Source organism: Bombina bombina, chromosome 7, assembly GCF_027579735.1.
Source record: "Bombina bombina isolate aBomBom1 chromosome 7, aBomBom1.pri, whole genome shotgun sequence".
Lineage (NCBI taxonomy): Eukaryota > Metazoa > Chordata > Amphibia > Anura > Bombinatoridae > Bombina > Bombina bombina.
The window spans coordinates 42,975,854-42,993,627 of NC_069505.1; positions in this window are offsets into that span (position 1 = coordinate 42,975,854).

Here is a 17,774-nt window from a genome sequence, read left to right on the forward strand (position 1 = left end):
AGAACTATAGCTTATAATCTCATGACATATAGTTCCTGAGGCCTAGTATATGGTAGCCCAAAATATATGCTTTACTATCCTTGAGTAATTAGTGCCAAATAATATACCTTCCTTTAGGTTTAGATAGCTCATCTTACATAATCTGTACATTGAATCTGATTAGCCTTCTCTGCTAGTTTGCATTTGGTCCTAACTCCCCTCAGTTTCCCTCGTTGTATCATATGGAAATTTAACCTATTCAAAGCTGTGGGGCAATACCTTAGATAAGTTCAATATAGCTTTTCCCTGGGTTGTTCTATAACACTGTCATAAGGCAGGAATGCACTTATAAGTTAGTTTGGGGATTAGTATCTTTATCCTGTCCTTATTGCTATCACAGTTACTTGCAGTCCTGTAAACCTGTCACCGGTAGGATAGATTACAACTAATGTAGGTCATACTTGCTCTAGTATATTTTCAGTCACAATGCAGTAGTTCTCTACTCATGTTGGTCATATTATGATCCTTACCCTAACTTGTATTTCTAAATTATTGGTCTAGATGTTACTTGTTATAGCCCTGTTATCTCTCCCCATATAGGGGTTAATTAATTCTTATATCACTCCCTTGTAGAAGTATTTGCTTTATATCGATGTTAACACCCCTGAAAATGGCTCTCTATCTTATTAGAACTACTGTATTTAACAAATCTCAGATGTCTGTTCTCCCTAGGTGGATTTATTTTGTTAGCCCTACTTTACCATCATTTACTCTCATGTCTTACAGGCCAGCTAATAATTTTTCTTAATTTTTTATTTTATTTATTTGTTTGAGTAAGCCTGTGACATTGCCTAGTGTTTTCATGTGGAGAAGTACTGTTCATATCAGCCTTTGAGAAGATGGTTATTATCTGTATGAGTTTATCTGATTTATTTTATTACACCTATAGCTTTATAGCATTATACCTCCTTCATGTGGCCAGATCTGTTTTGGAAAACCAAGTTTCTCTTTTCTTTTTTGCAATAATTTAGCCTACATCAGTTAAATATTGGATAGAAACCTTTAAGTCTAGACCCAGGGCCTTGCAGAGACAGTTTATACTATTTTTCAATTGTGATGCCACTCCTATCTATAGCTCCCATCCTTTATATACTAAGGATATATACGAGAGTTACACTGCAAGCCTTATTATCGTTCTTTCTCAAGAAAATGATATCCTCTGCGGTGACTTTGTGGCTTGTACAAATTATCTGTTACTGCTAGGCCCCTCTCCTTCCTTTCCCGCCGGTACTGGTTGCCTGCGGGTCATACCCCCTCTCCTTTTTCCCGCATCGTCTATAGCTGACATTTCCCCAGGAGAGGGGCTCACCCAATATAACTTATGGCTCCGTCCCCCCCGCCCTCACCTTTAGCTACTGTCCACCCTTATATTAGGTGGACAAATAAGCGGTATTCATCCGCTATTGATATTGTACTGTTATAAGTTGCTCTTAGCCTTCTATCTACAAAGAAAATGAGGCACTTTGCCCTCCACTTACGTACATCTAGTAGGAGCAACTTGTTATGACTCCCTATAATTTGTAAATTTTAAGATAATAAATACAGCTATTTTGTAATTAACATATCACTCTATAAGAAGTATAAGTTTTTTGGGCTGTTTAAATTCTATCACTTTCTTATGCGTTTATATAGGAAACAAAAGGAAAAAAGAGGTAATGCTTGATTATATATATTTGATTTTGTACTCACATACAATGTCCTTTATATTCATGATGTTCTTCTGGTGAGATACATATATAATATCTGAATTAAGATTTCTTTATTCTGTTATATGTAAAGGTTTCATTGTCCAATGGATAAACAATGTTTTGTATGCAATATTTACCAGAGTGATGCAAAATGTATATTATGTTCATGTTCTTTTTTTTTCTTGTATTGCCTCAATAAAAATCGTTGATTCAAAAAAAAGAAGATGCTGTCTAGATGAAGACTTCTTCCGGCTTCGATGAGGACTTCGGCCCGCTTGGATGAAGACTTCTTTAGGCTTCGATGAGGACTCCTGCTGCTTGGATGATGATAGATGTCCGATCTTCGAAAACTGTAAGTGGATCGTCGGGGGTTAGTGTTAGGTTTTTTTAAGGGTTTATTGGGTGGGTTTTATTTTTTGAGTAGGGTCTGGGCAGTAAAAGAGCTAAATGCCCTTTTGATACTGTGGTTTTTTATTTTTTGTAATTTAGTGTTTATATTTTGTAATTTAGACATTTTTAATTGTAGATTTAAATAATTTGAGTAGGGTTAGGTTTTTAAATATGTAATATAGTTAATTTAATTGGAGGTTTAATGTAATTTTAGTATAATAGTTAGGGTAGGTTAATTAAATTAATAGTTTAATATAGTTTAATGTAATTTTAGTATAATAGGGTAGGTTAATTAATAGTTTAATATAGTTTAATGTAATTCTACAGGTAAGTTTTAATTTATTATTAGGTAGGGATGAGGTCATTTTTTTAAAATCATTTTTATTGAGGCATAAATTGCATAGTGACAGCTTAAAGACAAGAAAACAACCAAACAGAAAAAACATAACTTCAAGTAAAATTTGGTTTGTTACATAATAAACGTAATGCTGACATATTGAGAATAAGCCTCAAATTTTCCATTATTTCCTTAATTTCTCACACATTTTTCCTTCTCAACTAATTGGTAACTAAACATTATTTAACAGAAGGATATCAAGAAAAGAAAATGATATAGCAATAGACTTTAAACAGGCTACTGCTAGGGAGAAAAGAAGAGTGAGGAGGGGAGAAAAGGAGGAAAAAAAAAAAAAGGGAAGAAAGGGGTAATGGGAACAGGAAGGGAGTACTACCAGAGATCCAATAAGACTATCTCTGAATGTCTAAAGGGGTATATTAGGTAATCTATTTCCTCAGGAGGAAAGATTCTGATAAATGTGGCCCGCTTTTTTTTTTTTATATATATACAGGGAGTGCAGAATTAATAGGCAAGTTGTATTTTTGAGGATTAATTTTATTATTGAACAACAACCATGTTCTCAATGAACCCAAAAAACTCATTAATATCAAAGCTGAATAGTTTTGGAAGTAGTTTTTAGTTTGTTTTTAGTTTTAGCTATTTTAGGGGGATATCTGTGTGTGCAGGTGACTATTACTGTGCATAATTATTAGGCAACTTAACAAAAAAACAAATATATACCCATTTCAATTATTTATTTTTACCAGTGAAACCAATATAACATCTCAACATTCACAAATATACATTTCTGACATTCAAAAACAAAACAAAAACAAATCAGTGACCAATATAGCCACCTTTCTTTGCAAGGACACTCAAAAGCCTGCCATCCATGGATACTGTCAGTGTTTTGATCTGTTCACCATCAACATTGCGTGCAGCAGCAACCACAGCCTCCCAGACACTGTTCAGAGAGGTGTACTGTTTTCCCTCCTTGTAAATCTCACATTTGATGATGGACCACAGGTTCTCAATGGGGTTCAGATCAGGTGAACAAGGAGGCCATGTCATTAGATTTTCTTCTTTTATACCCTTTCTTGCCAGCCACGCTGTGGAGTACTTGGACGCGTGTGATGGAGCATTGTCCTGTATGAAAATCATGTTTTTCTTGAAGGATGCAGACTTCTTCCTGTACCACTGCTTGAAGAAGGTGTCTTCCAGAAACAGGCAGTAGGACTGGGAGTTGAGCTTGACTCCATCCTCAACCCGAAAAGGCCCCACAAGCTCATCTTTGATGATACCAGCCCAAACCAGTACTCCACCTCCACCTTGCTGGCGTCTGAGTCGGACTGGAGCTCTCTGCCCTTTACCAATCCAGCCACGGGCCCATCCATCTGGCTCATCAAGACTCACTCTCATTTCATCAGTCCATAAAACCTTAGAAAAATCAGTCTTGAGATATTTCTTGGCCCAGTCTTGACGTTTCAGCTTGTGTGTCTTGTTCAGTGGTGGTCGTCTTTCAGCCTTTCTTACCTTGGCCATGTCTCTGAGTATTGCACACCTTGTGCTTTTGGACACTCCAGTGATGTTGCAGCTCTGAAATATGGCCAAACTGGTGGCAAGTGGCATCTTGGCAGCTGCACGCTTGACTTTTCTCAGTTCATGGGCAGTTATTTTGCGCCTTGGTTTTTCCACACACTTCTTGCGACCCTGTTGACTATTTTGAATGAAACGCTTGATTGTTCGATGATCACGCTTCAGAAGCTTTGCAATTTTAAGAGTGCTGCATCCCTCTGCAAGATATCTCACTATTTTTTACTTTTCTGAGCCTGTCAAGTCCTTCTTTTGACCCATTTTGCCAAAGGAAAGGAAGTTGCCTAATAATTATTCACACCTGATATAGGGTGTTGATGTCATTAGACCACACCCCTTCTCATTACAGAGATGCACATCACCTAATATGCTTAATTGGTAGTAGGCTTTCGAGCCTATACAGCTTGGAGTAAGACAACATGCATAAAGAGGATGATGTGGTCAAAATACTCATTTGCCTAATAATTCTGCACTCCCTGTATATATTTTTTATTGAGACACACAAAAGTAGATACAAGAATACAATTCCACGTGGGTATGTGAGTAAAAAGAATTTACAAAATAAAGAAATAATACATCTACAACAGTGATGCAATGGACCTTATCACATATTAGCACATACACAATTCTATATGGGTTGCTGGATGTGGTGGTGGAATTTTCTTAAAGATATATGAAGGGTCTCCCTTTTCTTTTTTAATGAGAAATTCTATAGGAGTAAATTAACGTAGTTATATCCCTATTTTGTGTGGGGCTGGTCTAAAGGACCATGTTTTGTAAGCAAAGATGATGACATGGTAAACTTGTATTGTGAGATCAAGGAATCCCCTTGTAGGGAGGGAAGTATTCATCAGGTGTCTTAGGTCTTTTGTGGGCCATCAAGGGGTCTATGTCAATAAAGGGATATAACTAATTCAGATATTGAGAGAGAAGAGAAAGATTACAGCGGGCAAGAGCCGCTCGGGATTAAAGAAATGGGCATAGTACCCACTATAGGGGGGGTGGAGGGGTGGAGCGAGTTTAAATTGTACTAAAATAGACGGAGCCTGTAAATAAAAGGGGATGTGGTGTCTTAGGAATACTCTGATTATCTGTTTAGGATGCAACGGAGGGCGGGGGGGGGGGGGGCTCACTAGTGTATAGCTAATAAGTTCTTTCTCCTGAGTATGCTGGACCTGTAGAATAGAAAGTGCTCTGAGTAATTGTCTAGAGGTCGTTTATATATGAGCACTACATAATAAACATGTAATATAGCATTTTGCGCGTTGAGATAGATTCTGACAGATTATGAGAGAATGTAATGGTGGGACTTCAATATAGTTTTGTGTAGAGTGATCAATAGTTGGCTCTCGCAAGGCGAAATACTACAATAGTGAGTCTCCTATGTGTTGCTGTGCATAAGCTGCTGTGTCCACATATCTTAGTTTCAGGGCAGATAAAAGGGTCTTTGTGAGAAGGTAACTTACTAAGAGCAAGTTTAAGATTAGGTAATGTAGGAGTCTAGCCTCTAGCTACATATAATATTAAAGCTCAATTGTAGTAAAAAAAAATATAATCTATAGACCAAGCAGCTAACTGGGTCTCTACTTGTGACTATATTAGCCTAGTATAAAAATCTGTGGGCATATGATAGGGCCCGCTGTGTAAAGTGATATGGTGCGGTGAGTGGCTTTGACCGTGGTGGGGGTTTCTTCAGCAGTATACAGATCTTAGTGATTAGCTTTCATATCACATCAAAACATCATTAAACAGATTCCATATAAAGGCAACTCAGTGACAGGTATATAAATGTGCGCTATTCATGAACTAAGCGCGGCAAACATATTTAAACATAAACTGTGCCCTGTGTGAAGGGGCCTTAAACATAATTTGAGTCTATTCAGTAGAGATATATGGAGGTGCTAGTCTGGCTTCAAACCTTTGGGATCATCCTCAGAACAGTGGGAGAGATGATAGAGTCCCAGCCGCTAGTTACCCCTTCAAAAAAGGTTAGCTTTAGGAGTCCTTACCCAATGCCGCATTTAGTAGGGGAGTCGTCGTAAATGTCTTTAGCCCTTTCCACAGTCCACAATTCGGGTGGCCTTTTGAAGGAAGCGGGTGCGGTGCAGCGGACTCGGTTAAGGGCAGTTTTAGTGATAAAGTCCAGAACTGACCTGAAGTGCTTTGCGTGGATGATAGCCAGTGTCACTGTGTGAGCAGCGGGGGAAGGTTCATTTTCGGGATGTGATTTTCTAGTAGTGCTGTGTATGTTGTCATGTGAGCATATGTTAGATAGTCTTTTTGGTGCCGATCCGTAGGCATTCCGTGACCGGGCTGCGGCCGATTTCAAGGAACTCCTCCCTGAGACCCCGATAGCGCTCAAGTATATCCCAGACTCTACAGAAGTCTCTGCTATCGGGGGGTGGTGGGTGTCAAGCGGCGTCTCCTGGATATCCATCCGGATCTCTAGGTAGAAGGGTTCCTTCATGAATTGCCTAGGGGCTACTGGAGTTTGGCGGTGGAAGGTGGCAAATTCACGCTTGAGTTCTCCAAAGTGCCTATCCATGTTATTTGAAAAGGCTTCTAAAGCGTTTATAACTGCCGCCATCTCCATATTGTGTTTGCAATATATAGGCCGTAAGATGGCCGCTGCAGAGGTGCTTCTGGACGATGTTTTCCACGACAAACGGGGTTTATAGCTTCTTCTAGGGTTTCATTAAAGGTCTTCTGTATCAGTGGGCTCCACAGTTACTCTGACATGAGAATAGTTGGTAATCTAGTATGCCGAGCAGTCAAATAGTATACGTTAAATCTATAGATTGTAGGAGCTGAATAAAAGTGTGACTGCTCGGCTGCTAGGCTAGCTCCGCCCTTTGTGTGGCCCGCTTTTTAAAGAAGAGAGTTATTTCTTTTTCAGAGGTTAAAGTGGTATCCAACTGATTAATGATGCACTGTTTTTTATGTAGTTTTTGATTTCTGAGATGCTGGGAACCGAGGTATCTCGCCATTTAGTAAAGATTAGACTCCTCGCTGCCAAAATTGTCATATTCATAGCCTTTTTATGCTCAAGGGATAAAGAAGGTTCTGTGAGGAAGACAACCTCTGTCAGAGAGAGAGAGGAGACGGGCACCTTAATGAGCCAAAATTCTATTTTCCGCCAGAACTGCTTTATCCGGGGGCAAGACCATATCATGTGGGTTAAATCCGTTGCTGGGTATGCACAATTTGGGCATTTATTGAAATTAGAATTATGCCATTTAAATCCTTTTATTGGGGTATAGTAAGATCTATAGAGTAATTTAATATGCGACTCTCTCCAGCTTGCAGATAAAGTGGTCTGTGCTATTATGGATATGGAGCTTTCCACTTGTTCCACACCAATATCTAGTTCAGGAGACAAGAGATTCCACTTAGTAGTGTAGATTAGATTCGCCAGGTTTACTAACAACCAGATCGTACCAAGTTGAAATGGATGATAGAGATTAAATTTGACAAGAATAGGCTAGCTATCTAGCTTCCCCCAGGACCAGGACCAGGACCAGGACCAACCAAATTTCTCAATAAGTGAGAAAAGGTAGTGTCTGGCTTGTAGATAAGCGAACAAATCCTTGTTACTTAAGTTAAATTCCTGCCTTAAACTATCAAAGGTTTTTATGGATTGGGAGTCTTGGTCCATGAACTGGGTAAGAAATTTTAGGCCTAATTCATGCCATTTCTGAAAAATTTGGGACTGAGTGCCTCCCTGAAATTCTGGGTTGCCACGCAGTTCTTGAAATTTTGGAATGGAAAGATTAATATCTAGTTTTTGCCCTAGCTTTTTCCAAGCCTGTATTATTGTGTATATGGAACTCAGACATTTCACTTCTTTCGGGATTGCACGAGCCGGGCAATGAATTAGGGCTATGGGGTGATAAGGATATAATATATTTGCTTCAAGACTATTATTAGTAAAATAATCCTTATTCAGAATCCAATCTATCACAATACGTGAAAGAAAAACCAAGCTATATTTACTGAGATCAGGAACAGCCATTCCACCAAACCTTCTGGGAAGATAAAGTCTATTGATGGAAATTCGGGTTCTTTTGCATTTCCAGATAAAATACAGAAGAGCCCTACTCAGGCTCTTCCAGTCTCTAACTTTCAAAGCGGCCGGAACATTTTGCAGAGGATAAAGAATTTTTGGAAGAAGGACCATCTTAAACAGGGCGATACGTCCTGTCAGTGAAAGCGGGAAGTTTTGCCAACTTCTCATATATTCTTTTATTTTGGTGAGAATCAGGGAGATATTGAGGCTATACCAGTCTTGTGGGTTTAATGATATATTAATTCCTAGATACTTAAAAGAAACAACGTCTTTAAAAGGCGTCTCAGATAAAGAAGCCTCATTTTTTTTTCATCCACAGCAATTCGGTCTTGGAGGTGTTAATCTTATATCCTGTAAAAGTTCCAAAATAGTTTATAATCGAGAGTAGTATTGTGACATTTGTTCTAGTATTGGAGATATAGACTAGTACATCATCCGCATATAAGGCAATTATTTGTTCTATAGAGCCAATCTTTATCCCTTGCAGTAGCTCCCTTATCTTAAGAGCTAAAGGCTCAATAGCTAGATCAAATAAAAGAGGCGAGAGCGGGCATCCCTGTCGAGTGCCTCTCTGAAGATTGATTAGGTTAGATTCTAGGTGATTGACAATAAGTTTTGAAGAATTTTTGCAAATATTATTAATAAAAGACACAAAGTTATCTTTAAAACCAAAGTGAGAAAGCGTAGTCAGAATATGTTGGTGATGTACTGAGTCAAACGCCTTTTCTGCATCAAGCGCGATAACTGCTGAGTCTACCTGGTCTTGTGAAGAGGCTTCTCGAGAATTATAGAAAAAAATCAAGAACCAAAAAGAGTTCTCTGACTTTAGCTGCTAGGTTGCGTTTGGACAGAAAACCCGCTTGATCTTTATGAATAAGAATCCCAATCTCCTGCTGGAGTCTTTTAGCTAAAATAGATGTAAGTAACTTATAGTCGGAATTAAGTAAGGCAATAGGACAATAGAATTCCTTTTTCAGGGGATCTTTTCCCTGTTTTAAGATTAAAGATGTGGTAGACGCAGCAAAGGTCAAGGGAATAGGTTTACTTTCCGCATAAAAATAGTTGAAAAGATTTTTTAGATGGGGAGTAATGACCGGAGCCAGAATCTTATAGAACTCATTTGGATAGAGTCTGGGCCAGGGGCTTTATCTAGACGCAGCCCTTTAATAGCTTGAAGAATCTCTTGATCAGAGATAGGAGCGTTGATTTTAGCTACTGCACTATCACTAGATATTTTATACACCTAATTTACTAAAAACTGGTGCAACAGCTAAAATAACACAAATCACTATCTCAGACCACGCCCCAATTACATTAGACATTCCGCTGAACATCAAATTATCTAATTTGCGTCGTTTTTTCTTTCCAAATTTTTTATTTAAAAATTTAAAAACTGGGGGGGGCGGAGCCAGGCACCGAAGCAGCAAGACGCAGCTCTGCAGAGCTCCTGAGCACTTACTAGATTTAAGAATTAATAACTTTGTCTATCTATGATTTTTATACAGCCAAACTTACTGAAGAACACTGTGATACTATCGCTTCATGTGTATTCTGGCTATGGCTATATAACGCAACTTTTTGGCCACTGAAGAAGCTGTTGTATGGGGAGGCCTAAAGGTCTAGTGGTAGTGGTTTGTGACGCCACGCATTGATCTCCTCTGCTGAGCGGGTTACTTGCCAATTCTACAGTGAATACTACTTACAGTGACTTTACTTAAAACTTCATAACGGTCCTCATGGAGGAACTTCTACATAACCTGCAAGCCATCTTTGACGACTTCGAAGTGGCTGTGATCCGGGCTTTTGGCGCCCTCCTGCCGACAGCTCAGACTGGAAAGCCGCAGACTACAGCTGTCATATCATCACCTCAAGCGCTTTTGGAAGGAGCGCAACAGAAGCGGGCCGCTGGACGGTGCTACTATGTATTGACTGACCTACCCTCGTGGGATATGGCCGGTCCCGTGGAGGGGGTGTCAGACGCTCAGATATGCCAGTCTGGAGAATCAGCTGATGTGGAAGTTGAGCCGCAGGACAATATAACGTATCCTCATACTTTGTCACGGTCAGAGGCGAGGGGCCCTAGCTTCTTGACCGGAAGGTGTTTAGAGTTTATGTGGCAGATGAGTAAACGAGCAATCGCCCAGGGTCCGCATGGAGCGGATAGATATGCAACAATATCCTCCCTACCAGTGTACTGCTCTTGGGCAGTTGAGGACTTTAACTTTCACTTCTGGATGACGCCGTGCATCGCTCTTGGGAAGCAGGAGACATTTTGCCTAACTCTGATGCAGCACGGTGCTAGTAAAGCTGGAATTGGGTAGAATATTACACTCTAGGCAGAGACTTATTTGGCTACTGCAAATAAACTTTCAATATTGGTTTATCGTTATATTTGATAGGCCCTTTTTTTTTTGTTTTTTTGTTCTATTGCCATTTTTTGTTTCCCTTATTGTGTGCTCTGTATTTATGTTATGTTCAGAGCGCTATATTAGACATGTAGCATGCGCTTATGCAGATTAGAGAGGAGTAGGCTGCTAAATTTTATTCAGTGACTTATTGATGTATTTTTAGTATTAGTGTATGTACCTAGAAGTGTTTGAAATTATTAACGAAGTGCTACTGGCATATACCTTTTTCACTCTGCATGCCCTGCTTATTTGTTTTGTTAAGAGTGTTATTCCATATACTGTACTTTTATAGTGGATTGAATGCCCATTGTTTCCCTGGTATAGATGTATTTAGAGGTATTTTATATACTAAACTTCAACACAGCCTCCTAGATCACCTCTATTAGGGTGAATAATAGTATTCTAGTGATAGTCCTGACTTCCTAAGTAGCAATATAGGTATATACTCTTCAATTGAGATAGCTATATGATTAACTCTATACTCTCATATAAAGGTAACCTAGTACTCAAATGATATACCTGATTAATTCAGTCAGGGTGCCTGGCTTTCATAGCCATAACTATATTTGTATATCCAGTTGGAGTTAAAGTGGTTTCATTATCATACATAATTTGCTTTCAAATTGATTCATTTTGAGAGAGCTAGATAGATACCATATTCGGTTAGCTCTAGTAGCCTTGAAACCGCAATTCTCCTATGTCACACTCTGCCCTCCCCCAAACATTTTGTTTATTTCATAAACAATAGGAACACAGATTCCATTGTCACTCCCCACTCACCATCAAAAGCTAGCATTTTATTCTTAAGAAGCAACTAGTTCTATTGAGGAATCTAGATCAACTGAGTAACATCTTCACATGTACTCTAGATTAAAACATGTCAATAATATGTGATGGGATTGTTGTCCCTGCCTTAGAGTGTTGTGTGCCCATAGTCTATATCTAATATCCATTAGGCGGGACGATAATTTTATTCATTATCAGTTATTCAGTGGAGACTGCTGTCTTTACTATAATCCTATGTCGCTAGATTATTCTATATTCTGATGTTAATAAGCTTCTTGCCTTTCATATCATCCCTTTCCTTATGTTGATTGACATTACATACTTTATATACTAGTGTAGTTACTATAAATGTGATTAATATATTCCAATAGTGCTACCGTGATCATCTATGATCTTAAGAGTCCAAGAGTGGCACTATTCATTATATTTTTGTAACAAGTCCCCTATCCAGTCCCCTTATTGGTAGTAGTTAAAGGTTCAGGCCCAGGAGAGGCTATTGTTTTTACTTTTGGGGACTATACATTCACATGATTTGTCTATTGTACACAGGGGTTAATTGTTTGCTTATATATTACACTATATTTACCATAAGTATGTTAAATGGGTTTAATAGTTCTTAGAAGTCCTAAAAAGGACTATATATCCTTATTGTCCTCCTGAAATGACATATAGCAGTTTGAGATGGAGGCCCTAGAGGAGCCTCACTATTCTTGTAAAGGGGGAAAAAAAAAACCGAGGATTATCTTTGAAATATGTTTTTTATATACTATACAGGTTTTGTTTAAACTGTTGGCTATATATTAGTATTCCTTTCTAATTTCTACTCAGATGCCGACTTGCTTATATGTCTTTCCATTGCTATGGAATATACTATATATGTATTTCTGATTTCTCACAACACAATTCCTGTATGTTTTTTTTTTTTTTATTTGGTTCCTCAATAAAGAAATAAAAAGTGAAAATTTAAAATGTTGAAAATGTTGAAAAAGTTAAAAAAAATTAAAAAATTAAAAAAATTAAAAAATGACAAAAAAAAAAAAATTTAAAAACTGGCTAACTGCCAGAATGAACGAATTTTTCTCCTTAAATTTAGGATCAGTTAAAGATCCAAATTTACTCTGGGAAGCAGGTAAGGCAGTAGTGAGAGGAGACATTATCGCATATATGGCTGAATTTAAGCGGAAGGCCGTTTTTAGAGAAAACGAGGTACTGAGAGCGCTTACCAACACCTATAATAAATATTTATCTCAACCTACATCTGCAAACTTGAGAAGATATACCTCGGCCATGAGAGAGACACCTATTTAATGCACACTACAGCTCAAGCCGATTTGAAGTCCATAGTTAAATTTTATCGGCATGGTAATAAAGCAGGTAAACTGTTGGCTAAACTTCTTAAAAATGTGCGGGGGAATTCTGCCATTGAACTAATCCTGGAACAAGACTCCTTATTCAAAGATCCGAAAGAAATCCTTGATATTTTCTCTGCCTACTACAAGGATATATATTCCCTTAGATAATCCGATGTAGAGGCATCAGAACATTTCTGGGATGGTCTTAACCATCCATCGCTAACTAGGAATAAATCAATTCTAGAGAGGGAGTTGGCGTTTCTAGCCTTACATGTGAATTCTCTTTGGACTGGGTGTTGAATCCTCCAGATGTCTTTAAGTTTTGTAGATCTTAGCTTCTAAATTATCTCTTTTGGATTTAAGAGAAGCGTGAGCTTGCCTAAGTCTATCAAGAGGTATCTGGGGGGCCATATTGAAATCCCCTGCTAAAATTATATTCCCTTCGCCAAGTTGTAAGATTTTGGCTTGCAGAGATTCCCAGAAGCGTACCTCAAAGTTATTGGGGGCATAAAGATTACATAATGTAAATATAGAGTTTGCCAGTTTAATTTTTAGGATCAGGAATCTACTTTCTGAATCATAGAATTTCGATACGTTATATATATATTATAAAATAGCCACCCCTCTTTTCCTGCCTATGCTAGGTGTATAAAATACCTCCTTTATCCAGGAAGATCTCAGCTTCAAGGATTCTTCAACATTAAGATGAGTTTCCTGGAGAAAGGCAATATCTGAGTTAAGTTTCCTCAGATGCGAAATTACCATTTTATGCTTTATTGGGGTGGAAATGCCTCCAATATTCCAGGAGGTTAAAATCAATTTTTTTACTTTAGACATTACTTAATAACAGAGGAGGGGGAGGGAGACGAAGGAAGGAGGACAAAAAAAAAAAAAAAAAGGGAAGAAGAATCCTCCCGTACCAAAAAGGATCCTCCTCCCTCTTCCTCTAGCTTCACATTTTTATTCACCTTTAAGACCTGGTACAAAAGCAAAAAATACAAAAACCTAACAAAAATTCTAGGCGTCATCAGTGATAAGGATAAATTAATACAATGTATAAAACCCTGTATCAATCTACTTAGTGCATTTTTCAGAATCAAATTTTTCTGCCTCAGAGGCGGTATCAAAAAGATATGTTTGGCCGGGTATATTACTATGGCAAATAGTCCTTCTTTAATCATTCTGCCGCAGATTGGAGAGAGCTCCTTTCTTTTCATAGATGTTTTGTATGCAAAATATTGGTATATTTGTATTTTAGTTCCTTCTAGAGATATAGGTACATTTTTACGAGATAATTGCATAATCTTAACTTTGTCCTGGTAATTTAAATATCTCACTATTATGGGTCTGGGTCTTGATTTATTACCATCTGGTAAAGGGGATCTCCCCAATCTGTGCGCTCTCTCTACAGCTAGGGGTAACAATTCCTGAGGGAAGTTTAATAGCTGAGGAAGAGTCTCAGCTATAAATTTCAATAAATCTGTATATTGTTTGGTTTCAGGGACCCCAATTATTCTAACGTTGTTTCTCCTTGATCGATTTTCTAAATCTTCAATCTTGTTCTGTAACCCTATCAGGGAGAGAGAATTTGCCTGTATCTTGGTATTATGTGTAACTGTAAGATCTTCAAGATCAGACACTCTTTGTTCGATTTCCTGAATTCTTGTGGAGAACTGCCTGACCTCATTAGAGAGGGTATGCAAATCCTGTTTTATTTCTATTTTAAGAGACTCAAACTTCGGGCTTAGGGCTTCTAGGATGTTATTCACTAGTGTTTGTGAGTTTATTGTGTCGCTAAGCCTTGTGGTGGATCCTGGTTCAGGATGCAGTTCGACAAGGGTTTCAGATGCCATTTTGTTCTTCCGATCCCTGGGTCTGGAAGCCATGACGGGTGAGGTGGTTTTATAGTGAGTTGGTGAGTTTAAAAATCTGTCCATACGTGAGGTGAAGGAGAAAAAAAAAGAGAAAGTGCGACGCAAATTAGAAGGAAAGGAACGTGAGTGCCAAGGTTGGCTAAGTGAGTGAATGTGAGGGGAAGTAGAGGAGGGGGGGAAAGGGTCCCTTCGTAAAAGCCGACAAGTGGCGAAACATGTCAGGGCTCTGGTGAGGAGTCTAGTGAACTCCTGTGTTTTAGGCAGCGTTCTGGAGGCACGATCAGCGTGACCTTATATGTAATGGTCTCGGTTACTTAACCGCTAGGATACTTTTACCCTATCTCATTTAATTTAGCTGTATAGTGGTTTATGAGTTTACCTGTTAACCTGATATTCACAAGCCGGTATGGTTGTTCATTTCTAAGCTAAACTCTATCGGTGACACATATTGATTGTAAGATTTGAATCATTACGGCTTTTACCGTGATATATACAGGTTGACTGGTTAGCCCATACCTATAAAGTACTGCTCAATTTAAAGTTTCAAAAGCACTGTTGACATATGATACCTGTTAATTCAATATAATATGGGATTGCATGCTCCCAATTTGAGTTATCGCACAATCGCTTAACTGGTGTTAAAAAGTTTAGTACCTTTATTAGTTAAATCCTTAAAGGGCCACTGTAAGTAAATATTTTCTATGCCTGTTACTAACTAACTACCCCAAATACGCTTTTTATCAATAGCATTTCATTAACATATCTCTACCGTATATCAGAAATCTTGTCTGCAAATTTAATTGTTTTCCAAACCCAATCCGTGGGTATCCTTTGCTCTGTACCAATCCGTTTACAATACCTAGGTTTCAAAATGGCGCTTTAAACACAAAGTTATTGGTTTAAGTATTTTGAACACACAGTGCTGAAAATAGTGGGCAGGATAATGTGACATCATCGGCGAATAAAAGATATAACTTTTAGAACGTTATGAAACTTTGTTTTGGCGAAAATATAGGTCAGTAGGTTTTAATTAATGTTTATTAACTTTAATATGTTAGTTGTTTAGCTTAAAAATTATAACAGAAAGTAATCCTTTAACAAACTCACTTTACGCTCAATTTACACTACAAGTGCTAATTCATACTTGTTAAACACATGTTGTAACATTATTACAATAAGTAACAAACACTTACGATGGTATTAGCTAGGATGGCTTCTAAGACGGTTAAGCAAGCCTGCTATCTGCATATTTGATTTTTATATTTAACCCTTGCTGTTACCGCTGCAATTGTGCCAAGTATTAATTCAGATATATACTATATTATTTAATCCTTTGGCTTTTTTGCCCCATCCTTATTGTTAATTGTATTATTATAAAATGATATCACTCGAAAATTATTACCAAGTTGATTCACGTTATTACAGTGATTCTTTATAATTTTATCTTCAATCTACAAGCACTTTAATGTTAATTAGCACAACGCAAGTGTGCTCATATGTCAAACTTTATTAAACTATTGTGCTAAATACAAGCTCAGATATATACAACTATATTTAACATTTGGCTTTTTGCCTCATTTTCATTGGTAACTGCATTGCTACATAACAGCACTCTAGTGCTATAATAAGCACACTGTTAACCCATACATGTGTTAACCGTTATTAACTTGTGTGCCATAAGAGTCATTATTTGAGGTTACCATATACACATTTATGCTGTTTCATTGAACTTAGATCTTAGAAAATTTATGAACTTTCACACTACTAGGTGACGCGCATGATCATTTTAACACCCTTTAGATGACTGGTGACGCACACGTCCTTTTACACACCCCTTAAAGATGATTGGAGCCATAACTAGAGGAGGCTCCCCACAGATGATGATTTTGAGTTTATTCACACCCCCCAACAGACGATTGGCTAATACTCTCTGACATGAGACTTGATGATTACTACGATACTTTGTAGGAACGGCGACAGTTCAATAAAGTGTATTTTTGATGATAGAGATATTTATAGGCATATATATGCGAGATCTGTGAGACCTGATAGATCCTGGTTTCTCAACAGCCGGGCCGTGATAGCCCTGCTGGTGGGCCCTGACCTGTCATGCCCCCACTGCACACAAGGGGCAGACTGAGACCAATCAAGGCCCCAGGAAAACTGTCTCACACTGACCCAAATGTATTCAAATTTATGGAAATGAACATGGTAGCCTCCCTGCCCTAACCCCAACAGGCCCATCAACCTCAGAGCCAGGACCCCTAACATTAAGGGCCAAAGAAAGGGCCCCCAACCTCCAGGGCCAGACCTCACACTCCATGTCCCTCACAGCGACAGACCCTCGGCAGGACCCCCACACTCCAGGGCCCCCACTAAACCCACATTGAACTGCTTAGTTACTGATAGGGCAAATCCCTGCTGCTTATTATATATATATATATATATATATATATATATATATTTAAAAATAAAACTACCGGGCCCTGGACATGTCCAGCTAAAATTTACCGGGCCTTGAGGTCACTTTGGTTGAGAACCACTGTGATAGATGATTGACTGTTGGATCCGACAAGAGAGCACACGATCATTATTACATTTTGTAGAATCGTGATATTTATTATATATAAAAAATGCATCTTTGTTAAATAGAGATAGTTTACATATATATATGTGAGATCTAATAAACCTGCTAGATTACAGGACAAACTGATTTTTTTGAATCTTATAGACCTCTCACGACTATCAAGCACTACATGCTTACAATCAATCACACTAAAATCAGTAGTGTCACTAAGCACTACATGCTTACAATCAATCACACTGAAATCATTTGTGTCACTAAGTACTATATGCTTACAATCAATCACACTGAAATCAGTTGTATCACTAAGTACTATATGCTTACAATCAATCACACTGAAATCAGTTGTATCACTAAGTACTATATGCTTACAATCAATCACACTGAAATCAGTTCTATCACTAAGTACTATATGCTTACAATCAATCACACTGAAATCAGTTGTATCACTAAGTACTATATGCTTACAATCAATCACACTGAAATCAGTTGTGTCACTAAGCACTACATGCTTACAATCAATCACACTGAAATCAGTTGTATCACTAAGTACTATATGCTTACAATCAATCACACTGAAATCAGTTGTGTCACTAAGCACTACATGCTTACAATCAATCACACTGAAATCAGTTGTGTCACTAAGCACTATATGCT